Genomic DNA, 27,336 nt, shown 5'->3' on the forward strand with positions numbered 1-27,336 from the left:
CTGCTGGGCATTACAGCTTCTTCAGAGGTTTTAAGTTGTGCTACGCTATGCTGTGCTGACATGGCTTCATACAGAGCTGAGCAAGGTAGGTGACACAGTGGGACAACTCAGCTCCTGTCTTTGCTTTATGTTGCAAAGAGAATTTCTGACACAAAGCATCCTGCTGCCAGGCCTAACGTGGTCTCTGGAGCCACCACGCCATTTGTGTTGGTCACCTGTGAAAAGCACCATTGCAGCATTCACAGAAATCTAATAGACTCTAAAATAAATCTGTTTTGTTCCGATGATTAAAAGAAAATTAAGAAAAGAAAGCCACACAAGGAAGCCTGATGTTCCAGCTTTGGTATCTTTTTTTTTTTTTTTTCCCCTCCCCATCTGACAAATATCAGCATGACAGCAAACAGAACCTTCCCAGTTCACGTGGCAGCACAGCTTAACTGTGCTGGTAAGTGGTGAATAGAAGCCTCGCTCTAGCATGGCCCTAAATTGTACCATTAACATGTGGTTATAGTCAGAGAACACATTCAGTAGGAAATGGCACCTTGTTACTTCCCAGATTATCTGCTCCCTATGGGGTAAATATTCTACACATCATGCAGAGGTTTAGCGGCAACATTCCTATTAAAGTAAATGGGATTTGAGTGAGGGTAAATCCAAGTGCGCAGTGCTGGGACGTTATACCTATAAATCTTCTGTGTCTTGCGCTCTCTGCTTTATTTGCTGACAAAAGACAAGCGTTTGCTGCCTTTGTAAGGTCCATAAAGCACAAAGGGAGGGTGTGTGCTCAGCATTGCTTCCTGTAGCACTGGCTGCAGCTACAGTGCGACAGCCCAAAGCAGGAAGGACTCGGAGGGATTCCTCAGCTCCTCGGCACAGGCTGCAGCCTTGCCAGTGGGAGGAATCTCGATTTTGGGAGCAAGGACTCCAGTTCACTTCTGTGCCACAGTTACAGAGTGATAACAGTTACTTTTAAAACAGCAACTACCTTTACCAAGAATGTATTTTAGGCAACGGCTACCTTACAGGCCCCTTCAAGGTTATTGAATATGTATTGAGTGATTTTTCTGTAAATTTTGTCTTTTGCTTGCATCTCATAGAATCATAGAACCACAGAATGGTTTGGGTGGGAAAGGACCTCAAAGATCATCTAGTTCCAGCGCCCCTGCCATGGGCAGGGACACCCTCCACTAGACCAGGTTGCCCAAAGCCCCATCCAACCTGGCCTTGAACACTTCCAGCGAGGGGGCATCCACATCTATCCCACCACGTATGTGAACAGGTACCCCAGTTCACATAACAGCAAAGGCTTGGACAGGCCCTTTCCTTAGGATCGCCACCTTAAAACAAATAACTTGAGTTTGAAACAAATAACCTGCTCTGCAGTAGGCATCATTTCATGGCTTAATACAATAAACGTAACCTATATGTGCATGCTATGTCAGGCAGCATTCTTTGTTACTTCACTAGATGGCGTGTGGCTGTGCCTGGTAGGGGGGAGAGAAGGGAGAAGAATTAATTCAGCGTGTAACTGGCTGCGCTGCACTCCTGCCTCTGATGTGCCTTTAACAATGTGGATCTACGAGTTAACGTTTCAGTGGTGAGAACTGAATTTCCAGGGTCAGAGATAGGATGCCCAGCTGAAAACAGATTCATTTTCAAAAACCTGAAACTTTTGCCTGAAGAGTACCCTTAAGTCAGCAGTGGGGCAAGGCTTGTGGAAAAGAGGGTTTTTAGACCGAGCTATCTCCTAGGCAAAACATGCTTTCAGAGACACGAATTCTTCACATCTGAAACAGGCCTGAAGAAGGGCTTATGTGTCTGCAAGGGTGTCTGCTTTCTACAACGCGGTCAGCTGGTCTAGTAAAAGACCTTATCTCTTCCTATAAATTCTGCTTTGCTTATAGCCTGACACCATCACTGCTGCCACACTACCGAAACTTTGCATCGTTCTTCAAAAGACGAGCCATAAGGTTAATTTGTGTTCTCACTTTCCCTGGTGTAAACCGCGGCATAGCTGTCATCTTTTGTTCTTCTATTAACTATTTATGCCACCCGCTTCGGAGGAAAACAAGACCCAGCTCTGCCCCGAGGCACTTACTCTCATGGGATAACGTTAAACATAACTTGTGGGATGTTTGCAGTGCACGTGCAGTACGAATCTGCTCCTTTCTTGCTTGGGAAAATGAGCATTAACTCTTCAAGGTCTCAAGCACGAATTGCAGAAGTAACTGGATCTATTAAAGATTCTACTGGTTCTTGAATCCACACTAGACCAGATGATTATTTTCTGAGAGCGGTCCCAATGCCTGCACACCACAGCAGGGCTTCTCCAGCATTTCCAGCATGAGGGCTGCTGCTGTCGAGCCGTCACCCCTAGCACACGCACACCGAGGGCGAAGCTTGCCATGGGGAGGTCTGGAAGGGTTGGCCGGTTGGTTGGCGGCGAGCACGCTGGCTCCCTTGGCAGCTCGGGGGCTGAGCGAATGTGCAGTTTCACAACTGGCCTAAGCTGAGCTACAGTTGGGCCCCTGCCAAAGGGGAGCCCCCCCCCCGCCCCGCTGACACTTGTGCTCCTTTGGCTGTAGGGTCAGCAGCACCAGGGGCTGATTGGTCTTGGCACAATCCTCCCCTCCTTTTTTTTAATTTTTTTTTCCCTTTTGGTAAGGTTGATTTTCAGTTGGCTCAGTTTGCTGAACTGGCTGGCCGAGTGGCTGGGTGGGTGCTGGGGCTGGCGCAAGGAGACGGTGGGGGGCTGCTGAGATGGAAAGTGCAAGACTGGCCTTTCTGACAGCGGTGTGGACTCAGCTGGCAAGGGTCGACGTGGGCTGTGCACCACGGTGGGCTTCTGCTGTACCTGCAAAACTCCCCAAAGGCTGTGGGGGGTCGGGGCAGGCAGCTGCCTGGGGGTGGGATGCAAACATTCCTCTGCTCCTTTGAACATGGAGAAAAGGGGTTTTAACAACCATCTATTAAAGAATGGTGCCATGAGAAAAACACATCTGATATACACGTAAGTGAGGGGTTTTCCTGTGGTATTTAGGCCTAAGGTGTTTACTATTTTACCATCCAGCTACACACTCAACCTTCAAATGTGTTCAGTGCAACGCATGCACTACATTTAACACCTGCTACAGCGTGGTTGTAGCTACAACAGCAGCTTACACACTGGCTGTATCAGCCACCAGTGCCACAACACGGGCAACACTCCAAGAAACAAAATGATGCCCAAAATCAAGTGGTTTCCCTTGTAGTTTAGGGCTGATGGCTGTTCCTGATGGGAAAGTGTATTTGTGGTAGGCGTCTGGCTTGGGGGAAGGCGTCTGGTGAAGAGCCAGTGCTGCAGCTGCATGGGGAGCTGTGGACAGGACTTAGTGCTCACACCGATAAGTGGAAACGGCGGCAAACACTGGCAACCAGCTGAACAAGAGGCCCCCTGGCATTCCCTGAAGCAAGAGCTTGTTCCTGCCTTGTGTGCCAGGTTTGCGCGGCCACTGTAAGGTGAAGCTACGCAGTAAGACAAGTTCTGCCAGGGTTAACCCACAGCAGCCTCTCCAGTACTCTTCCCTTGAAGAAAAGGAGGATTAGAGACAAGATGTTAATGGGAGAAGAAAATCAGGGTCACGGAGTGGCTCATAATCAGTTCTGTAGGAGAGGCAAGTCGCTACCCAACTTTCTTATGTATCTCCATGAAATGCACCTTCATGTCTTTGATCAGCTCACTCAGCTACCTCAGCCTCCAAGTGTGGTTGTCTCAGCTAACTCATTTGGTTCCCATTTCCCTATGCCATCACTCAGATTTAGTAAGTTGAAACATCGGGATGAACCCAGAAAAAGCTGCAAGTGATGTCCTTCCTGTATCTATTCCAAATAGCCTACGCTTTGAAAATCACTGTACATGCAACACTTCTCCACACCTAGCCACCAGTTTCCTCTCAGCCCAGGCTCCTGGTTCTGGGTTCCGTTCTGCTGTTCTTTTGCTCAGCCTCTGTTGGGCTCCCAGGGTTTAAATTTATCTTACTGTCAGTATATTTTGTTTGAATTCCAAAATTGTTCATATACTTCTCTCCCTCTAGTAAACTTACAGCAATGAGTAAAGATTCCATTAAGAAAGAAGTGTTTGAGCTATAGAGAAATGCTGCCAACTACTGTAACAGGAAAACATTACAGCTCCCTTTTGCCCCAAAATAACATTTTCTTGCTGTGGGTAAATAGCTATTCCAGTTCTTCTGGGAGCACTAATCACGGCCCTCTCTTTCTCCAAAGGGAGCATGCACTCCTCCGTCCCAGAGAGAAGCTCATTTTCACAAGCCATGTCCAGATGGCACCGGCCCCTGCCCGGGAGCGGGGGAGCAGAGGATGAGGAGACCGGCAGAGAAGGAGCCGAAGCCGAGGGGGACACTCTGAGGAAGTTGCTCCTGCAACAGGATCACATGACAGAAGCTAAAAAAGCAGTTCCCCACCAGAATGGCATTGAAAGGACTTCGTCTGGGCTCCTCTCTGCTCAGGAAAGGATCTTACTTTTTTTCTTCCCCTTCTACTCCGTGCCCTGGACCCTGTAATTCTGAAAGTGAATCTGTCCGTGTGAATGTCTACAGAGAGGCTGATGGTGTCCGGGATCCAAGAGACTTGGGCTGTGTTTCTTGCAGTGCCGTCTCATTTCTGCGTCTTGACGCAGAATCCCCTTGCCTCTGCTGTCTCCTTGCCTAGGTTTATTCCATCTGCTGCTCAGGAATGTCATGGGGATCTCAGACACTCATTTTCAGAACACCTACTGAACAAGAGGTTCATTTTAGCTGGGGTTTCCAGGTACAAAATAAAATAACTGTAAAATGAGGGAACTAATGCATTTATCAAACTCAGTTACACCATGAAGAGCAGATAAATAGATACCATAATCAGAAGTTAGTCCTCCAGCTACAGTCTGGTTTTAGTCTGTGTCAGTTTTGCCCATAGGACCTCTATCCTCCCCCAAATACATGGGTCTTGATCTTCCTCACTTTATTGAGGTGTCAACATGTAGTAATTTCAAATCACTCGGATCATTTCAATCTACTTTGAGATGAATGTTGTCCTCATTATGCTTTATGTTGCTTCCTGCCCCACCATTCATCAGCTAAGGGGTGGCAGAGATAACACCTGGGAAATGACGCTGGTACTTAGAGCAAAAAATCAGGACAAGCGAATTCAATCCCAGCTCTGCCACTGACAAGAGATGAATCCCTGACCCTTTTGATTTTCATTTTCCCATCTGTAATGGGATTAATAATGATATCTCTTATGGCAGAGGCATGACTGCTACTTCAGTTTGTAGAACACTTTGAAATGGTCAAAGCACATCTCAACAAAAGTGCAAAACACTACTGGTGTTTCTGAAGTGTGTGACATATAGGCCCTAAACTAAACCTTTCCGACTTGACACTTTGCACAGCTAGTCCCCTATGAGGTCTCTACTATAAAATAAGCTGTATTTTGGGTGAACTATTTATTAAATTCACAACTTTAAAATTAAAAAAAAAGAAAAAAATACTTTTGAAAGAGTCTGCTTGTTTTTAAGTCACTGCATATCACAGATTTGGGCTAATCTGAGAACGCCGAGTGTATGGCCACAAGCAGAGCTCATGGAAGACTCTCCGCCCTTTCTATAGGTATGCATCATGTTTAGTGCAATATAGCCCAGATCCTTAGTGTTTCCGAAGGCCAAGAAGCTGTGCAAGGTCTGTTGTCAGAAAAACTACTTGTAGATCATGACAACAGCATGAACGAGCGGGTTACATAACAGACGAGCTAGTCACGTCTTGGTAGGCATAAAAACGTTTATTTTCTTGTCACCTAGCAATATGACAGTGGATTATACCTGCTTCTTTCAAGTCTTGCTGCAAAATATGTTTTGTCTGTGGATGCTCTTCCAGCAACAAAGGGTGTACTGTAGAAGGGCACGTGGCTCTGGATTCTGACCGTGAGGCCCTGGCTCTGAAGCTGCAGATTGTCGCTGTCAGCAACAAAACTCATTTAAGGTATACCCACCTCCCTTCACAGCACAGGCTGTGCATTCCTGTGCACCACTGAACCCGACCTCCACCATGCTTTCTCTTCCACATCACTTTAGCACAGTGAGAGGATCTCTAGCACAAAGCAGGTTAACTGATGAAGTCCAGGACGGCTGTATTTGAGCAGGTCCTCAGCACTGTCCCCTCTTCAGATATTGCTCCTCATCACTGACACGGCAGTGGCTGGGGAGTGATTCCACACTGGGCATAGGATCCGATTCCCCCCCTCCCACAGACGTGACTGCATTTACACTAGGTCTTTTGGACGTATAGAAAATGTGTATCATATTCCTAGCAGACACTGCTGAAGCAGGAAATCCCTTAAATGTGTATCTAGCACCGCACAATACCAGAGCCATGGTTGTCTGCAGCACGCTGAGATACGCATGTCCTCTGCTCATCCAGAACTGCTCCACGTTGTCTGTGCACATTACAGCTCAGCCTCTCCGGGGAACGCTGTGTTTGCTGTTACATTTGCACACCAGCCAGCGCTTTGATTTCTGGTCTATGAATGGTGTATCCTGAAATTGGCTGCTATGCTGGTATGCTTCAGAGAGGATAATGCCGTCTTTTTCCCTGCTGTTTATTGTTTACCAGAGGTGCCTAATTTCTGACAAACAAAAGAGATGGATTCTGGGCAATTCAGCAATAATCAAGAGCAGGATGAGCAGGATGGCTTTACAGTATGTACAGCGCTGTGTGTAGGGCTCAACAAGGGCCTGCAACACCGGGCAGCTTGCTGACGCTGGGACCTTACACTGCCGCATTAAAGATAACAGCAACAAACCTTGTCTGCCGTGAAAATTGCAGTCAGAGAGCGTAGAAACCTCCAAACTAGCAACAGAATAACTGAATGGGAAGCCTATGACATGAAATACATGAAATACATGAAAGGGAAGCCTTGGGACTATGAGAAGGAATCGAGTATGTTCAGCACAGAATGGGTACTCCTCAGGGGACTATTTAAAAGTCATTGACTAGTTTCACCTACTAGCATGGCTCTGCGGAAGTCAACAGAGACATTAAAAGTTTGTGCAGATGAAGTTTACTCAGGTATGGAACAGCAGAGCAAGACTTTCCACTTTGATCAGTTGTTTGGCTCTGCCCCTTGGTGCAGAAATCCCTCAGAGATCTTTTGGGGTTTCTTTTGTCATTTGATGGACTTGCCTCTGACACGTGAAACTGCAAGAGTGGAGCTGTATGACTGAGGCAGGGCAGTAACACTAGGCTCCGTTAGGATGTGTGTGGCAGGGTTTATTTCATGCCAGAGCCATAACACGTGGTGCGCTCCTTACCTGCAGCTCAACCCTGGGTGCTCTTGCTCCACGACCCAGGCGTGATCTACCCCTCAGCTCCATTACACACACAGAGCCCTGGACTGCGAACTGCACTGCCCTGCGACGCCCGAGACGCAGACTGGGCTGCTATTACTTTCCACAGCACATAAAGCATCCCAGTCCTCCCTCCCTCTGCATACTTCCTTCCCTCCACCAGCCTCCTCCGCCCCCATTCTGTGGTGTCCCCCATCCCGTCCTCCTAGCAGATAGCTGCCCCTCAGCCCTCAAACCTGGCTGGACAAGGCATAACGCAGAGGAACAGTGGCAAGAAAGGGAAGAGGCTACAATAAGATAAATACTCTGGCTCCTCTATGCCCTCTTGTTACTGTTGGGACATCAGCTAAACCATTTCAGCTAATTCATCTTAGTCCTAGATAGAGGGTGCGTGAAGGCTTAGCCTGAACACAGCAGAGAAACCTCTAATATATAGTCTGCACTGGCTTAATGCTAGTTGTGTGGGTAGAGTTCATTGAGCAAATGTAGATGTTTAAACTGTAGGTGTCCATTTGTGAGTTACTCACCTTAGGACGCCGGTTTAAGCCTGAGCGAAATAGGCACTTTTGGCATATGATAGAAATTTACACTCAGTTGAGCTAAATTGTGCCTTGTAAACTCCTGCTGCTCCCTGCTGACAATACAAGAGTCAGGCACATCTAGCTCACAGGTAAATGTCTGTACTATGCATGTCAAATGATGGGCGAGATAAATCACATTTCATATGGCTTTGTTTTGACACAGGGATGCTACACTAGGAGTGGGGCTTCGTATGGTGCCTGGTGGGGCACACTCTGGCACGTAACTGCAGAGTCCAGGGAGTCGGATTCAGAGGAGGAACAGAGACGCAGTGACAGACACAGCAAAACCCTTTGGGAATGTGGCCGCTGAAGCAACCATGACTTCATTAGACTTGCTCAAGATGCCCTCTAGCCCAGACCTTTCACCTCATTTAATGGTTTCTTGGCCTCAATCCCTTATAATTCTGGAAAAAAAAAACCCTCTTTTGACTCCTGTTTTCAAGCCAGGGCTGTTTGATTTGGAACACTGCATTGAAGTCTGTGCTACTGATTGATTTCAGGTTTATTATATTTTCCCCTTTGAAACATGCTACAGTAAAAAAAAAATCTGTACACTTTGTCATTTTTCATGTAACCCCCTCCCTTTTTTTTTTTTTTTTTTTTCAATCTTAGCAAATGCTCCGTCTTTTCCACTTCAATAGCTTGAAATTCTCCCCTGGGAGCCCTAAGCTCTTTAAATATTTTTAGGTTGCCAGATTTCTTATGTTCTCTCTCCAGGAAGCCAATTTTGTTTCTAAGCTCTTGAGAGTAGTCCAGCTTCATCTTTTGCGCACTCACTGCATCACAATAAAATGCTGCCTAATTGCTGCCTCAGCTGAGTCCCAAAGGTGCTGGAGTTTGTCTCTAGGCTACAGTTGTGGACAATAAACTCTTCTCAGACTGGAGTTAAGCCTTTTTATTATTTAAATCTGAGTCATGTAAAATTAGTTTACTAGCAAGTAACCCACAAAGATCTAGTATGGAAAGAAACTCCCACATATTGTTTTCCAACACGATGAGAGAATGATCAGATATAAAGATTTGCAAGCAGCTCGTAATACAAGACGTAATAGAAAGACCAACATTTAATTCAGCCAAAAAGACATGAGAATGTTTCTGTGAGCCCAGGAGTTACTCTCAGACCTCGGCTGTTTGGTGTTCTTTAGCTTCAAAATGAAACTGGCGGTATGAAAATCTTTTTTTTTTCCTCTAGCTTATCCATAACCTTAAATACCTATGAAAGAGGAAAGGCAGCTGTAGATAACAAATGCCAGATGAGCAAGAGCTTTCTGTTCTCAGTCTAGCACAACAGCCAGAGGATTCAGTTAGCATCCTGCTAGAAAATCATCAAGAATATACTAAGACTGGGTGGCCACACCTCCATCAAGCTTGAGAAGAACCCTGCACCAAGGGACAAACGGACAATACAGGGAGTGAGAATGAACAAACCCTCTTTTTCTCACCAGGACCATATTCAGCCATCTTCAATAGCAGAAGACAACATCCGTACACTACAGACACAGGCTTTTTCTTCTTTCATGTTCCTTTTTTTAACTATATTTTAAAGTGCTTACATTTCTGTTGTAAAATATGGCTTCTGATGATAGTGCATACTCTACGGACATTATAGTAGAAAGACTTATTGATCAGTTTTTGAGACTCTAATTCCTTAAGAAAACACTTGCTTTGGGTGCATTTGGTGCTGTGTGCCCAAATCCACAGTCTTAATTAGGAAAAAATGAAGCGGGAAGAGACCTCTAGATTTTCTTAAATGAGTTACGACTATCCTTTAATTAGAAAAGGTCAGACATGATAGCAGAAACCTGACACAGTCTTCGCAGTGGTGTCGGCAGCACACCTGCAACCTGGGACACTCATGAGCAAGGACAGCACACGTCCACGTCAGGGCAAGGCGATCCAAATGGCTTCTTCGTACGGCTCCTTTCGTCAGCACAGAGTGCGTGCATAAGAGGCAGAAGGATCCATCTGCAGTAACTGCAAGGAGACTGTTAGCCACACACCATACACTCCCTGTGCAGAGACCCCTCCTGTTGCTGGGGTCTCTCATTCCTCATTTAGATTTGTCTTGAGCACTTCTGGAGAACGTAATGGCAGGCACGGCATGGACCACAGAACCTTCATTACTAACGGTGACGCATAAGACAGGAAGGATGTGCAGGTCTGAAGTCGATTTTGGCAGGCAGCAGTTAGAAAAGCTAGGACGCAATTTCAGCCTTATTCAGATCAATGGGAATTTTGCCACTGATGTCAGTGGGACGAAGACTTCGCTCCGCATGTCTGCCTGTAATCTGAGAACATATATTCTGCAGGTCCTGGAGACTCAGTGAAAACGGGACCCCACAGAGTTCATCTTAGATTCACTGTTTGAAATAAAAGTATGTGGATTCTTTGGGCCCTTTTTAGTTATCTGTAAAACAAGTATGATAATGCTTTGAGTGCTAAACAATACAAGGCGTGTAGGAAGACATAATGTCTTTTATTAGGCCAACTGATATAGTTGGGGAAAAAACAGACAAGCTTTCAGGCTTGTCTGAAATGCTTTGAGATGCTCTGATGAAAGGTGTGCAAGGGATCATTAAATTACATTCTTCCTCTCTCTGGAAATCATTTAGTGGTATTTCAAAGGAAAGACGCCATACAGAAATAACTGATTTCTATTGCAAGTGCTGTCTGGAGCTAAATATCTTCCTTCCTCTCTCTTTATGAACTAATCTAAAGAAAAATATGTTTTAAATTAACAAGTTAAGAATAATTTTGTGGTATAATGTATAGTTCTGTGAAATGTTCTGTGTTAAGGGTAACTCACAAGATCCTGAAGCATATCTCAGTACACAGAATCAAAATGGCTGGGTTTCTGTTTAATGCTTTGTGGAAATTACGAAGGGATCACTGTAAAGAAATTAGAAAGCATGGAAGCTCTGTGAAAATGGCTAGTGAAAAAAAAAAAAGTAGGTATGAATCAAAAACTACATTACACTCGTAAACACTGCCAAACAAGCCCCCAGATTTTCACTATTGAGTGTGGACATCATGCCTTAGAAAGCTCTGAACCAGTTAGTGTCCACAAGAGTGACAAAAACAACCAAACACTTAAGCCCCTCCCTCTTCCCCCTGACTTAATTGGGAAGGACAGAACGAACTGGGAGCACTCACTCCAAATTAACCAGGAGTGACAGACTAACAGCATTATGGTATTGCAGCTGTGAGTGCACCAAGAAGTACCAGTGCCATCACGGGGTCAGTGGACCACTGAGGTTTCTGGGGGCCGTGAAGGGGTAGGTGAGGGAAAGTGTTGGTTTGGTTTACCTTCTAAATTCAAGCAATGATGAAAGAAGAGGAAGCCCCAGGGCCCCGGGGTCACCTTATCTTACAGCCTCCATTGCAGTGTGATGGACACAGTGTCCAGGAACAGGTCGAGTCAGCTGCAGGGCAGTGGCCAGAGGGACCTCTCTCCAGAGGGAGAAAAACTTTCCTCCTCCACTCTTCCAGTCTGAAGATCTTAACTCCACTTACGTTTTGTCCAAAAGGTTTAACTGTACATAAATCTTACTAGTATCACTTTACTAGTACTTCAGTTCAGTGTCAAGATACAATGATGTCAAGAACAGAGAAAACTGGGGGGGGGGGGTGGGGGGGGAGGAGGGGAATCTTTAAATATGGAAAAAGGAGTTGCAAAGGATGAAATAAACTATTCTTTGTGTCTATTAGAACAAAAAGCAATGGGGATAAATTGCAGCAAAGGAGATTTACATTAAAACACTAGACAAAGGTCCAGGATTAAGGAAAATTAAGCATTGGTATAGACTGCCTAGAGAAATGGTCAAACTTTGATCACTGAAATGTGTCCAAAATAGCTTAAAGATCATCGAAAGTTTCACCACTGATGGTCATCCACTGAAGCAGAGAATAGACTTGGAGATTTCTCTGAGAAAGGTTACAAGGTGTGACCAGGACTTCCTGGATGCATTCTCTTTTTTTTTCCCCTGGAAGACGTTGTTGAAGATTTTCTGTTTGAGATTTTGAGATGCATTCATCTGAAAATATTTGTCTAAGATGGGGGTCAGGGGGAGGCATTTATCTTCTGCAATGCCTGTTCTTCTCCATTGATCAGATGCAGTCACAGATGACTAGCTTGGTGTGGACACCTACTTAACTGAATCCATAAAGTCAGATGAGACAATTCCCATCCTTAATGACAAATTGTGTCCTTTCTAATATACTCCTAGATATAACACTCAAATCTCCATTATTCATTCCAACAATTACTTGTGCACATATGAGGTGGCACCCATAACACATAATCATAATGTTATTTATTGTCCTGTATTAGTAATTTTATCACATTATGCTTAGATGCTACATGGTGCAATGGAGAATGTAATGAAGGTTTCCTGTGCAATGGAAGGAAAGCTTCTACACAACAATTAATATAATCTACTCCATTTTTGCATGCCATTCCTACTGAGAATATTGCTGAAGTGTATGGTATCTCAGGAAGGAGAATTTTATTTTTAGATTTAAGAGCCAGCCAAAGCTCCGCTGAGTTGCAGGTAGAGCTACTAACTAGGAATGTAAGCGGCTTTATTTCAGCAGCATGTATGAAACACTGAGGTGCTTCTGATATATGGTATTAACCACTTCTGTTTTCAGAGTCTGTATACAATTAACGTTAAGTACTCAAATAATCTGTATGAACCTATGTGTTTATATTGTACTCATTCTACCACAGGACTAAAACCTGTCTTAAGACATGTCTACACTATGTCCTACACTAAGGTCAAGGGAACAAGCCTGAACACCCAGTTGCCCCTCTGGTTGTTAGCTCTCTCTTGAGGACCCGTTTAGATACATCCCATGCATTCAAGGTGGATCTTGGGTAGTTCACTCGTGGGATTCCCCCCAAATGGCAAAGAACATTATGCTTGGCTCCCTCAGACCCATGTTAAGTCTTTCAACACTATTCCCCAGGCTCTGCACTCTTGCAAGTGCAGAGGGGGCTCACCACAAGGTGCACATATGAGATCCAGGGTATAAGGCTACATGGCATGCACAGAGCAGTCCATAGTAGCCCTAAGCAGCCTGGGTGTGAGCCAGCACGCAACACTGAGCCTTGGGATGGAAAAGTGCTCCCTCTCTTGTGTGGATACACTCATGGGAGCCACCTGCAAACAACAGCACGGGGAGTCCACCCATATCAGCCAGCACTACACTGAACAGCGGTGCTGGAGGCTGATTTGTAATGTAGAAAGGTCCCAAGGACTATCTTAGTAAGAGGGGGACTATTTTGGTATCTCAGCAAAACAGAAAACCAGAATACAAATGGCAAAGGTGACCATGAGAAACAGCACACGATCACCTTCCCCATCTTGAGAAAACTGTAGAATATTATTCTACTGTGCTTTTGGAACAATTTTTTTTTAATAACCTTTGTTCTTCTTTTGTAACCTGCAATTATGGAAACCCCAATCTTCTATCTTCTTATGCACAAGTACCCTCCTCATACATGTATTTCTCCAGTGTAAAAGGATGTGAAGAGTTAAGGCTCTGCAATGGTTTTGACTGGGGTAGAGTTAATTTTCTTTGTAGTAGCTGGTACGGGGCTACGTTTTGGATTTGTGCTGAAAACAGTGCTGATAACACAGGGATGTTTTTGTTACTGCTGAGCAGTGCTGACACAGAGCCAAGGCCTTTTCTGCTTCTCACACCACCCCACCAGCCAGCAGGCTGGGGGTGCACATGGAGTTGGGAGGGGACACAGCCAGGACAGCTGACCCCAACTGACCAAAGCGATATTCCATACCAAATGACATCATGCTCAGCATATAAAGCTGGGGGAAGCAGGAGGAAGTGGGGGACGTTTGGAGTGATGGCATTTGTCTTCCCAAGTAACCGTTACACGTGACGGAGCCCTGCTTTCCTGGAGATGGCTGAACACCTGCCTGCCCATGGGAAGTGGTGGATGAATTCCTTGTTTTGCTTTGCTTGCATGGCCTTTGCTTTACCTATTAAACTGTCTTTATTTCAACCCATGAGTTATCTCACTTTTGCCATTCCAATTTTTCTGCCCCATCCCACTGGGCGAGGAGTGAGCACACAGCTGTGTGGGGCTGAGCTGCCTACTAGAGTTAAAACATGACAGGCTCATTTTGTAACTTCATTACATTTCATGCATCAAGCATGAAAATTAAACATAATACTTCCCCTCTCACCTCTTTTTTTCTTTTAAGATGATATGAAAAATTATTTGAATGAGGAAATGCACACAAGAAGATCATCTATAGGTTTAGCTCCAGCTTAGCATATAGAAGTTCAGCTTCAGCTATGCTTTCTTGTCGATTTTAGCTTCTTCCTTACTTGATTCTTTAGGAATGTTTTCATTCTTACTTTCATGGAGAAGGACCAGAAAGAGGTGAGTACTTGAGTTAAAAGAAGCAATTAGCCAGGTCGAGCTATGGAAGGTCACAGATAAACATCATTAAACAATCTCTTCACAGGTTATTAAGAAGCCTACCTGATGACTACTGAACTTTAAAAAGCAGCACAAGATGCCATGCAGAATTTAATAACTATTAAAAAATATTAACAGTTCTCTCACCTCATTGGGTTTGTGGCCAGCATTCCTAATACATGCTTGTTTTAAAAGAATACTGTTTTAAAACAGGATGGTTAATTCTGTAACAACACACAATACCTTAACTGCCAGAGACTGGGAAGGTGTTCTAGTGGTGGTCACTAGTGGCACCAAATCTCTCTGAACTGAAATGACTTTTAAGACACAGAAAATGAAGTTTTAGTCACATGTTTTCAGCTGAGCCTGGGTGGTTTTAGAGGTTAGTACACAAAGCAATTGAACCTAGCTTCTTGTAGTTGGCAGTGCTCTATGTACAAGGAGCAGCCGCGCAGCCTGTGGGTGGAATTTAGCTGGCAAAATGGAGATATTTCATATCTGAGTATCTCATACAGGTCATAGGAAGCATCATCTAAAAGGCCAGATTTTCCATTGAATTTGAAAAGACTCTAAGGCAGCTGGCTTATGTGCAGATGTCTGCATTGTAAACCATTAAAGTTAGGTAAATTGCATCCAGTGCGTCTGTTGAAACATTAGCAGCTCTTCTTAAGCTGCTCAAACTTGATTGTAGTTGCTCTATGTTAGTGGCAACAGCATGCTTTTAAGCTTATTTATAAAGTTTAGCATACCTTTTCATGGTACATTTGTAAATCCTATAAATTATTTTGTTTAAATTATGACTATTTTTACATGGATAACAGCGATATAAGGCTAGATTATCTCTTTCTTACAGTGATGCAAACGACAATAAGCTTCCATGATATTTGTGAAACTGTAATGGTATAAAAATCATGTACTTGAACAGAACAATGCTCAGACACAAGACTCGGTCTCCTTAACTTACATCCCAAAGATAAATATATCTTTTTCTTGGTGGAACACTTGGCAAATAGGTTTCTGAGTTCAACAACTCATTTCTGTCTCTTGCTAAAGCTCATCACTTCCTCAGATATGCAGGTTTAACTGTTTACAAGGTCTTTGTGATAAACAAGATCAGAAACATGACCTAGGTTAAAAGTTACATCTTCTTTCACAGGGTTCCTTTTAACCCAGATGATTTCACCAACCTAGTTGACAATGCCACCACATCAGCAGCTGTACTAGCACAAGCGACAGAGTGATACGTAAAAGCAGAGGACAAGAACAAGTGTTGAGGGGGGGAGTTAAGGCAGTTTTGTTGCCAAGGCAAAGATGCAAAGAATAGCACAGAACAGCATTCAAAGTTGAAGAGGCTCCTCCAGATGATAATTCAGAGCAAAAGCCTAACTAACAGTCTGAATTGCTCTCTGGAGGAGCCTCTCTCACTCCTTCAACTATGCAAGGCATCTAGGGAGACAAGCCTCCTAATTTAGGCATCTAAGTTAGATGTTTAAATGTAGGCAGTGAATATTCCCCCCGAGAATGTGAATGGGATGTTATAATAATTTAAAATACGTTTAACCAAAGCTGTGATACCAATGTCTGTTCTTTTATGAGATACTGTTCTTTGTGCCACTAATCGTCTACTGACACAATCATGTTTCTCATTTATTAGATAAATGAACAACATTAACAAAATGCACATTGTCCAAATACAGTCCAAGTCTTGAAGTTAAAAAAAGATTCCCGATTTTACTCTCAAAATATGAACCAGATTAAGTTGTTCACATGGAAACCACTGCATGTTCCCTATAGTAATCGCATTAGGGGACCAGAAAGGGAAAAGAGATTCTTCACAATGAACACCAGCATATATTTAGCTTTCTTGCTTTGGCTAAACTTTCATCTGTAATTACATCTTGCCATTTACAACATTGCTTCTACCTACTCAGAACTTTTTAAACATTCAGTGATGGGGATTTAAGAAGTTATCAACAAACGATAGAAGTTGTTCTTCCAACACAGTCTAATGGCCTCTGGTGTGCTTACCTCCTGCCCTGCAGAATCTTGATACTTAGGTGCACATCAGAACACCAATTTTCAGTGTATCTTTCTCCAACATAACCACCTTCATTGCCATTGATCACAGCACTATTCAAAGGACTATTTCAGACAGTCCTGGAAAGGATCACCGACACGTTCAAGAAAGCTCTTTAAATGTAGCTATCTTCTGCCCAGGAATAATATGTTTACAGGACTAGATTGCCAAAGCCAATTCACAGAATCAGAATGGGAGGGGTTGGAAGGGACCTCTGGAGATCATCTAGTCCAATCCCCTGCTAAAGCAGGATCACTCAGAACAGGTTGCACAGCATAGCATCCAGGCAGGGTTTGAATATCTCCAGAGAAGGAGACTCCACAACCTCTCTGGGCAGCCTGTCCCAGTGCTTGGTCACCCTCAGAGTGAAGACGTTTTTCCTAATATTGAGATGGAACTCCCTGTGTTCCAGTTTGTGCCCGTTGCCCCTTGTCTTGTTGCTGGGAACCACTGAAAAGACTCTGGCCCTATCCTCTTGACACCCACCCTTTAGATATTTATAAGTGTTGATGAGATCCCCTCTCAGTCTTCTCTTCTCCAGGCTAAACAGACCCAGCTCTCTCAGCCTTTGTTCATACAAGAGATGCTCCAGTCCCCTCATCATCCTCGTAGCCTTCCGCTGGACTCTCTCCAGTAGTTCCCTGTCTTTCTTGGACTGAGGAGCCCAGAACTGGACGCAGAACTCCAGATGTGGCCTCACCAGGGAAGAGTAGAGGAGGAGGATAACCTCCCTTGACCTGCTGGCCATGCTCTTCTTAATGTACCCCAGGATACCACTGGCCTTCTTGGCTACAAGGGTACATTGCTGGCTCATGGATAACTTAATTAATCTTCTAATAACTCTCACTGCAGAACTGGAACTAAAATGCCTAAGAAATCAAAAATGCTGGGCAAGCCATTAATATGTATTAGACTGTGCTTTGATTATTCTAGTGGTTTGGGCATCTGAACAAGTGTGTGCAAAAAGCTGCCCAACAGCTCCCTTATTTGAAACTGCCACTTCTAAGTCAGAAAACTATCTGCAGGAGGAGAATAATATATATCAGCATGACTTAAAATTAACGGCTGTGCCTGAGTTAACAGGCTCAACTGATGTAACCGTTTGGTTCAAACTATGAAAGCCCATTATCCTATGGTTTTGTATCCATTTCCACTTAGCCCTCATCACTTCAGTGAAACACCTGCATATAGGTCATACATGGTATTGCAACTGTGCACAGAAGTGCGTGCTGCAAGTAGTGGCAAGTGTGGAGCTGTTGGTCATTTTACATAGGCAGACTGGGCAGTCTGTCACCAGGTGAAATCTTCAACAGCTATGTTCTGCCTACCTTGTGCTCAGCAGGGGCACCAGCTGAGTCCATCTTTTCTACCATGTTACTTACTATGAAACTAAAAGGCACTCAGTTACACTTAAGACCACCACCTTTTTGCAAATGTAGCTGAAGTTGGCCAATGAGGTTCAAAATTACAAACCAGCCTTAAATTCACACCAAATGTTTTTTTTTTGCTTAATTGTGTGCTTCATGGGATATTTCCTCTCAGTTGTCAACCCCAGCAAACAGATTAAGGGAACTTTGCACTTGATACTGTCTAGTGGTCTGCCACAGGACCAAGATGATGTGAATAAACTTTTCTTTCCCTGTTCTGGTTTTCACTTAACAGTAGATGACACATAGATCCCTGGGCCTGACTCTGCTTTGAGCTTTCTGTCCAAGTCTTCCTTTCTGTTTTGACTACTGTAAGCTACTTTCTTCTCAAAGAATAATGCACCAACATATGCAAAATGCTTCTGCATGTTAAGTATAAACAGAAAAGATACACAATATCCTAGTTGCTGTTCTTTCTACTAATTTCTGTCCAGACTCAAAGAAGAACTGTTTTGTTCTCAACCTACCGTGGGCTTGCTTCAACCCATCTCAAAGATCTGTCTTCTCTTCTACTTGTATTCTCCATTAATCTGGCACTGGCATGTTCTTCATCATTTTAATCAACCTAGTCTTAACTGCCATGACAGCTTTCTCTCTCTGTGACTCTAACAACACAACAAACACATTAGGTGGGACTCCTCTCATCTATCTTTAGGCATCTACAGTGCAAATGCTTATATTTATGCTGATCAGCAAGTCTGCTATAAGCACTGGAAAAAATTAAACACATTCAGGGCACAGTCCACCTTGGTCAAAGTGGGAATTGTATCTCTGAAGTACCTATCTCTCTCTAGCATGAAAAAAACGTAGAGGAAAGGTAACTCAGAAGCAAAGGTCTACAAGACAGATGTCTACATTTGGCCAGATCAATACAAACACCTGTGTCCATTCCTACTGCCACTTTCTGGCTTAACTTAAATCTCACTTGAAAATCAACTGCTTTTCCTTGAACTGTTCTCTAATAACAATTCACAGCATTTTGAGATGTACCTCATGTGCAAGATGTTGACTAAATCCTTCTGTGTTGCGACTCCATCACAATTTGTCAAGGTTCAGACTGTGAGGTTCTTTCCTAGGACAGAAATTGGTGGATGTGTCACACTGATAAATATCATACCATAAAAATATCTATGCAGAAGAACAATTACTCTGTGTGTATGAAAAATAACAGTGTGTGTCTGCTGATGCCCTTACTGAGTTGTGCATAACTTTCCTTGGAAGGTTAATGTCCATGAATATGTAACATGCACCTTCTTTTCCCTATTGCTCCCCTATTGTTTTTCATCTTCCATTATTACAGCATTAATGAACGTAGCCTGTAAGACCTTTGGTAAAGAGTTATGTTTGCATGTGAGCATTAAAGATTATTATGAAGGCACAATAATTCCTCTGGTCTAGTTAAATATAATTGCAAGGGGAAGGGAAGACAAAACCAAAGGGCAGTTCATAATTCAGATGTCTTGTATGTTTTCAACCTTCTCCTGCAGAACTTTGTGTGTGGGAGGAGGTTACAAATGAAGCTCTCTGCTACTTTGTGCTAAAAGCCTGTGCCAGCCATCTGAGTTAGACACAGTCTGTGGAATTTTTGTTAACGATAACCAAATCAATTCAGAATCCAGTTTTGTTAATCTGACACAGGCCCTAAGAGTGGATAGCTTTAAACTCGTCCGACAGTGCCTGCAATTACTGTAGCTGAAGAGATGCTTTTGAACCAAATCAAACATTCACAGCAAAAGAGTTACATTAATTTATATCAACTTCTGATTGAACTGACTAGAATAAATCAGAGACAGAGGGCACACAATCAACGCTGCTGGCAGATTTGCAGATTGCTGGAAAGGAGCATGATAAGTATCTGGGGTCTGGCTGTGAGTGATGCTCTCCTCCACCAACACAGCTGGAGTCCTTCTAACCACAGCCACCGACACCCACCAGCATCACGCCTTATCCAGAACTGCTAGGTTTACAGCCTCTATCAAAAATAAAAAGATGTAAGCTGTGAGAATATACTCATAGTAGAAGAAGTTGCAGTGGCTTAAAGTGTCACACCCCCTCCCAGCGATTTCATACCTTCTCTTTGCCTAAGATTACTGCCTCACAGCAGAGTTGGTGGAATGAAACACATGCACTAGTCCCAGCTGCTGCAATACAAGGTCCAGCAAATTAGCTTAAACTGCTAATGGAGATGACTTTAATGTCATATTTTGTATTAAAATAGATTAGAAGCATTAGCATTTTCCAATCCAGGGACTGTTGTGGAGGCAGGAACCTTCACTAAGGAGGCAGAATAGATGGTCAGGGAAGCAGTATTCTTTGCATCACTCCAGCCAGATCTGCTGGTTTGTCTGACTGCAGCAATGGGAAAGGCTATGAAATTTCACACTCACAGCTATCATTCTTTTGCCTTATTAACAAGTTTATGAACTTGTGATTGTCCAGCTGGTCTACATGACCTCCTGAAGTCCCTTGCAACCTGAATTATCCTATGATCCTTACATATACCTAGTGTGCAGGGCTAGGAAACTGGTGATGTGGTTCTCTTTCTGCCGACGCAGTCACTTTTAGCAGATCTTGGCAAACTGCGTAGACCAATGCTTACCAAACTTTCCCTCTGAAGGGTCCAACTAGGGTGACACTGGTATTGCTACGGTATTGAGCAACTACTTTTCAAAGGGAGGTCAGTGGTAGTACAGATACCCTCTGCTACTAGGAAGCAGCCCCACTTGACTCAAGCATAACTAAAAAATGGATGGGGAAAAAAAATCCCAAACCAAACAGATAAGAGATTCTAACTAAATAACCAACCTTCTCTGTGCCACAATTTCCTAGCTGAGGGATATGATCCTCAGACAATGCAGTTAATGTGTTGCCTAATGTGATAAGAGTGTATTGTGAGAAGGGATATTATGGCGGTGCTGGGAGCAAGCTGCTTATGATCTGCTCTCCCCAAAAAGCATTGAGCTCTGTAAGGTCTGCACAGCATCTATGCTTTTGGGTATGTGAAAAACCAGCAGGAACTGATGCCGTGGGCAGGCAAGTTTGAAGAAATCTGGAAAAAGGGGAAGCCAGAGATGCAGCTGTTATGAATTCATCACGATTTTGGCCCCAGTTCTAAAATACTCACAAAGGCCTAAGAATCTCCACATGATTTTGAGAGAAGCAAGATCTGTAGATATACGAGTGACACATTCACACATGCTGTATTGTTTAAGAGGCATACTGAGCTTTTAGTTTCAATCCCCACTCTTTCACTTGTGTCAGCTAACATTTCTGAGAACCTTATTGTGAGATACAACCTCGTGCTGCTACCTTAAGGTAACTACAACTGACATTTTCCAGAGAAATCATGTGTCATTATTGGGAGCGATCACACGATCATCATCATCAGGACACTCTCAGAGCTGTGACAAGGCAGTTCCAGCAGTAAGGAGTCACTGCAGTGGTGCAGCTGCACACAAAAACACAACGTCAACAGGGGCTCCTGCCTCCACGTCTCCTCTGCCTTCCTTGTGCTTGCGGCAGCTTTGCAGGGTCAGCTGGTTCAGGAACTTGATCCAGCTGAAGTCTGGTAATTTTTTGGAGAGGCATAACTGGCTTTCTGCCAGATCAGATCCCAGGCTTGCCTTGCCTTGCCAGATGGCAACATAAGCGCTATTGCCATGTAAATAACAAACAGGAAACCATAGCCGCGATCAGAGAGGAAGGCAGGACTGCCCCTTTTGGTGGCAACACAGACATAGGCTGGCTTGCATTAACTGTGAAACTACATCCTTAGAGAGGTTTATAACCGCACTGCACCCCTTGCGGGGACCAGGCTGCTTGTATTAACTGAGATGCACGATTGGAACTGCTAGGTAACCTTCACTCAGCAGATGATACAAACTGGGCGGTGCCGTCCTGTGAGGCTGCCCGTGATCACCAGGTATCACTATGGTCCAAGGAACAGGCAAATCCCCAAATCTGTTCCTTTACTGTTCTATAAAAGCAATGAAACCTGCTAACAAAGACAGCGTCGAGTCCCCTTCTGCGTACAGGACAAATGGACGTCTTGCCTTTCCTAGCCACTCCCTCAGCTGAAGTGGAAGCAGATGAGGTTTGTATTCTGAGTAAGCGTGTCCACCCACCGAACCCTAAACCCAGATGAAACGCAGCCAGCCTGGACGCCGTGGCGTTTTGCTCTTGCACTGACACCCTCCTCCCTCGCCAGGGACCGAGCCACTTCAGCTCCTGCTCCTGCCGTAGCGGGCAGAAAGGGAGAGGCTCTCTGCCTGCCTCCAGCCGGGACGTTTAATACAGAGCTCTTCCACAGATCGCCAAAACGCGGCTTGGCGGCGGGGGCAGGCCGCGCCCGCAGCCATTCCCGGCGATGTAGCGGGGTTTTCCTTTGTGTTAAGCTCGCCGGGAAAACCCCACCCTTTCCCCCCGCCAAGGCAAGGCCGAGGACGTTCCAGAGAGGCCGCAGCCTGACCCGCCCGCTCGTTCGTTCCGGAGCGGGCCCGGCACCGCCCGGGGGCCCGGCGGCCTCCCGGCGGGGGCGGGGTAGCGGGATGCCGCGCCGTCCCCTCCCCGCGCCCAGCCGCCGCCATGGCAACCACCCGTCGCCGCCGCCGCCGCGCGCGCGCACCCCCTCCCCCGCCCGTCCCCGTCCCCCCCCACCCCTCACCCCCACCCCGTGCCTCTCCCCCCTCCCCGGTCTGACAGAGCAGAAGGGCTGCGCCCCCCTCCCCGCGCCGCTCCCGTTCGCGGACACGCACCCCGGCTCTCCCAGGTAACGGCAGGGCCCGGCTACGGGGCGGCCCCTCACGGCACTGCCCGGGGCGGGCGGCGGCTCGGACCTCGGCCCAACGGCCGCCCTCCCGCCGTAGCGCCGCTGCCCGTCCCGCCGCGCTGGGGGAGGCGGTGGCGGGGGTAGCAGCGGGAGCGGCTGGCGGAGGGCAGCCCCCCGCGGAGCCTGCTGGGAAGTGTAGTCCGCGCCCCCCCGGCAGGCGTTGGGCGCTGAGGGGAGAGGTGGCGGGTGGGAACTACAAACCCCAGCGCGCCGGGGGGGGGGGGGGGAGATGCGTGCTGTGGCTTTGCCCCCGCAGGGGAGCCCTGAACGGGGGCGTTGAGGCGACTCGTTTCTCCGGAGCCGCCTCTGAGGGGATGATGGGGCCGGAGCGCTGTGGACGGGGGCCAAGGGTGCCCCTTTACCGCTGTCGGGGGCGGGAGGGGGCTGGAGGGAGGGCAGTGTGGAAGGGGAGCAATATGTCGGGGGGGTGGGTGCAGGAGGAGGAGTGTGCTGGAGGAGGGGCGGGATGCGGGGCGAGGGCAGGGTGTGCCACCCAAGGAGGGGGATGCGGCAGGCCGGCTGCGGGATGGGGGTGCTGGTGGGTAGATGGCTGCAGGAGGGGAGGCGTGTTGCAGGATGAGTGAATGCGGGGGTGGGGGTGTTTGGGAGGGTGGGTGGATGCAGTTAGGGGGTGCGTTGGGAGGAGGGTGTATTAGGTGGTGTGTGGATGCAAGTGGAGGACTCTGCTGGAGGCTGAGGAAAGAATGAGCGCAAGGAGAGGGGCACATGGAAACATAGGTAGATGGATGCAAGGGGGGGCTATGCAGAAGGCATAGTAGATTGGACCCTGGGTAAATGGATACGGAGGACACAAGGGTCAAAGACAGCCATGAGCTAGAGCCCGTGGAAAGTCTCTCCAACCAATTTGCTTCATGGTTTGCAGTTTCATGTGTCCTACCACACTTAGGCTCTGTTGAGCTTGTTTCACTAGGTGATCTTTATATGAACAGACACTGTTATTTTTTAAAATAATTTTGCTTCATTTCTATTGTGCCCACATTTCTGGCATGATGTCAGTATTGACATTTGTCTCTTTTTCTCTCTCTGTTTCCTCCGATGACAGTTGTAGTGTTACGCTTTATCTTGTATTCTCCAACAGGCATAGGGGGAATAAAATTACAGTTCCTGTTCCTTTTAAAATACATCTATTTATGATTGGTGTATTAGAGGGAGGTGTTTTTTTCTTCCTGAAAATCTGTATCTTAAAAGCATCAGTGCATTAGTACTCCCTTGAATATAAATATTGAACATCTATTCCTAACACAGTTTCAAATGTCACAGAGATTGGTTTCTTTCCAATGGATGTTTGATTTTTATTGCAGTTGAAGGGTTTGGGGCGATTTCTTTCCTTCCCCACACCCCCATGTCAGATACATCCTAGGCAGGCTTAGGCTTCTTGCAGCTCTCTGGTACTTACCAGACTGCAGAAGTGAGCATCGTTGCTGCAGCACGCTTCCAGGGTGCTTTGCTCTCAGAGACTTGGGCTTTTCAGCAGGTAATGAAGAGGAATGGATCCTACCCTGAGCTAATCACAATCTCAAGATAGTTAGAAAAGTAAATGGAAGACAAGGAAACAACAATAGGACTTTATCTGGTTTGCTGTGTAAATAGTTGCAAGAAAAAAAAAAAGCTGATTCTTCTGGGGATGAGCTGAGAAATGTGAAAACTTGGTGTCTGTAGCACTAACAGAAATATGCATATAAATTTTAACAAATATATACTATTCATTGGAACAATTTAAAAAAGGCAAAATTCTAACTAAAAAATATATACAGTCATAGTCCTAAAAAGCCAATTCTTTGAAACTCAGAGGGGAATTCAAAAGATGGAAAAATATCCAGGCCTAAATTCTGACCTTATGAGTCAGGGTTATAAACACATGTGTGAGTCCATTAAACCTGCAATTATTCATGGAAAGTGATCTGGGTTGCAGATTGGCCACGCTAGGAATGTAGCAGCACCAGAACTGAGTCTTTGTGGAGCTGACTATGGTCTGGCAGGGCTCGTGAGCTGCACCGCTGTGGGAACAGGGATGTGCTGGGTCCAAGGCCAGGTGCAGAAGCAGTTTAACTGCCTTTCTTGGCACAGAGCCTGACCTAATAAATGCTTTGAACCCAGGCTGGCTCTGCACAGACCCATCTTGGGAGTCTTTGGTGGCACGTTTGCTCTACCAGAAGTGCTACACACGTGATGTGCAGAGAAGCACATCCACAAAGGACTAGACGGATTATTGATTTTGGCCGAGTTCCACTTTGTTGAGCTCTCACAGACCCTGTGATACCTTCAGGTATCACAGAACCACAGAACAGTAGGGGTTAGAAGGGACTTCTGGAAATCATCTAGTTCAACCCCCCTGCTAGAGCAGGATCACCCAGAGCAGGTTGCACAGGATGGCATCCCAGCAGGGTTTGAATATCTCCAGAGAAGGAGACTCCACAACCTCTCTGGGCAGCCTGTCCCAGTGCTCGGTCACCCTCAGAGTGAAGAAGTTTTTCCTCATGTTGAGATGGAACTCCCTGTGTTCCAGTTTGTGCCCGTTGCCCCTTGTCCTGTTGCTGGGAACCACTGAAAAGACTCTGGCCCTATCCTCTTGACACCCACCCTTTAGATATTTATAAGCGTTGATGAGATCCCCTCTCAGTCTTCTCTTCTCCAGGCTAAACAGACCCAGCTCTCTCAGCCTTTGTTCATACAAGAGATGCTCCAGTCCCCTCATCATCCTCGTAGCCTTCCGCTGGACTCTCTCCAGTAGTTCCCCGTCTTTCTTGAACTGGGGAGCCCAGAACTGGACACAGTACATGACCTCACCAGGGCAGAGTAGAAGAAAAGGATAACCTCCTTCGACCTGCTGGCCACGCTCTTTTTAATGTACCCCGTTATACCATTGGCCACCTTGGCCACGAGGGCACATTGCTGGCTCATACCTGAGCCCTGCATCCTGTCAGAGGATGGATCGGTCACCTCAGGGCTGGTGCCACCTGAACACTGGCTTGGGTTTGGTGTGGTACTAATGCCAGCAGCCCTGGAGACCATGCTGGAGAGAAGAGAGATGTGCGGAGCCAGCCTGGGCTAAGACAGAGAAGAAACTAGCAAGCCTCTCACTGCCTAAACTGCATGTGTACGGACCTACGTTCCCTAGAGTGCCCATAGTGTTAGCTGTTTTCATTTCTGTTACCCAGCAGAGCTGATGAACACCTTGTTACCCTGAATAATGGTGATGTGACCGTATGGATATGCCTGAAGCTGGTACATGAGGATGCATTTTTGTAGGAATTTTAGGAATTATTTTAGGAACAGCACAACAATCTCTGATTCTCCTTTTTCTAGTTCTTCAGAAAACTAGTTCAAAGGCTTTGCAAACGGTCATTTCATTCTCCAGGGTGCTATTGTTCAGTGCAATAGCTTGTTATCTGTAATTAAAACACTGACAAACTGTTTAGTGGTTTCTTGCATGTTTGTGTTCACTGTTAATTTGTGGTGAATGTCTTTACTTCATTTAAAGTTGGGTTGGTTTGTTTTTTTTCACTTGCATTTAAAATAACATTCAACTCTGCTTCAAGTTAGCTCTCAGAAGATTCCACACAAAAATTGTTTGAGGCCTACGTGCATGCTTCTTCTCCTTCCCACTTCCATACACATTTCCCATTTAACTCTCTGTCTGCTATTTCAAAACAGAGTTTCAGTGCAGAGAAGCCAAAACCCAGTTTATGGCGGTTAACAATTGAAAGATCCCTTGGTGCCGGGTTTCCTGGACCAAGGTGTGTGACCACGGTGTGTTTATGCGCTTTTTCTGGTGTGTGTGCTGCTTTGAAGTGACATGTCGAACGGGGAGTGAACGCTCTGATGGCGTTACACGCTGCAACCCCCAGCGCTGCTGCTGCTGCTGCTCCCACCTGATTGTAGCAGTTCTTGTTGCTGCTGATGCACACAGCAAAAGGGAAAAACAATAGAGTACTGGCATAGCACACTTGTCATCTTTGATTCAAGAAGGCATTTAAACGTAGTTTAAATCCAGATCTGCTGGAACTAAGCCACATCCTTATTTATATATACATATATATTTAACAGGAGTAGTGATCCTGTGAGGTAATGATCGTTAGCTTCCACACCAGTCCATGGGACCACAGCTGCAAGTTTAAACAAAGCCAAGTTAACAGGGAAAGATAGATTTGGCTGTGGAACTTGGCAAGCCTTTTGTTTGTTTGTATTTTATCTGACGATGATCAGTTAAAATGTTGTTTTTGTCATGCGAACCTAATGCCTGATAATTGTCTGCAGCATCAGTGATTGCTTCTGAACAGAGACAGTTAATTATTAGAAATGAAGACCTGTTGTTCTGCACCCAAGTCCAAAATAAAAGGGATAATCTTTCTAATAAAGCAGGCAAGATTTATTTTTTTAATAGTTTTTTAAATAATTGCATCTTTGAATAACTTATTCTTGAAAATCAAATAAAATACATGAAGAAGAAATACAGTCTGTATTTCAGTCAGAAATAGACTTCTGTAGGCTTCTAGTAGGAATTCCATGCCATGCAGGAAAAAAAATGCTATTTTCTTCCTCTGAGAATGTTCCAGTTCGTGTTACAGTTTATGCT

The 27,336-nt window shown here is 45.4% G+C and overlaps 1 protein-coding gene and 1 long non-coding RNA gene across 9 annotated transcripts in view; one reads left to right on the forward strand and one right to left on the reverse strand.

Moving 5' to 3' along the window:
• The window catches only part of LOC142599912 (uncharacterized), a 76,792-nt gene extending 53,987 nt beyond the window's left edge, over window positions 1-22,805 (reverse strand). For all 4 annotated transcript variants that reach the window (XR_012833376.1, XR_012833378.1, XR_012833377.1 and 1 more), the window contains exon 1: window positions 22,666-22,805. This is a non-coding gene — a long non-coding RNA (uncharacterized LOC142599912). The remainder of the gene's footprint in view (window positions 1-22,665) is intronic.
• Window positions 22,569-27,336, forward strand: part of KATNAL1 (katanin catalytic subunit A1 like 1) — a 43,079-nt gene continuing 38,311 nt past the window's right edge. For 3 of the 5 annotated variants that reach the window (XR_012833374.1, XM_075742069.1, XM_075742072.1), the window contains exon 1: window positions 22,569-22,679. The gene's annotated coding sequence lies outside the window, so the exon portion shown is untranslated. Of the gene's footprint in view, window positions 22,680-23,415; window positions 23,478-27,336 lie in introns of those variants that run through there. The other 2 variants (XM_075742070.1, XM_075742071.1) reach the window with 2 other exon arrangements.

This window comes from Balearica regulorum, chromosome 1, assembly GCF_011004875.1.
Source record: "Balearica regulorum gibbericeps isolate bBalReg1 chromosome 1, bBalReg1.pri, whole genome shotgun sequence".
Classification (NCBI taxonomy): domain Eukaryota; kingdom Metazoa; phylum Chordata; class Aves; order Gruiformes; family Gruidae; genus Balearica; species Balearica regulorum.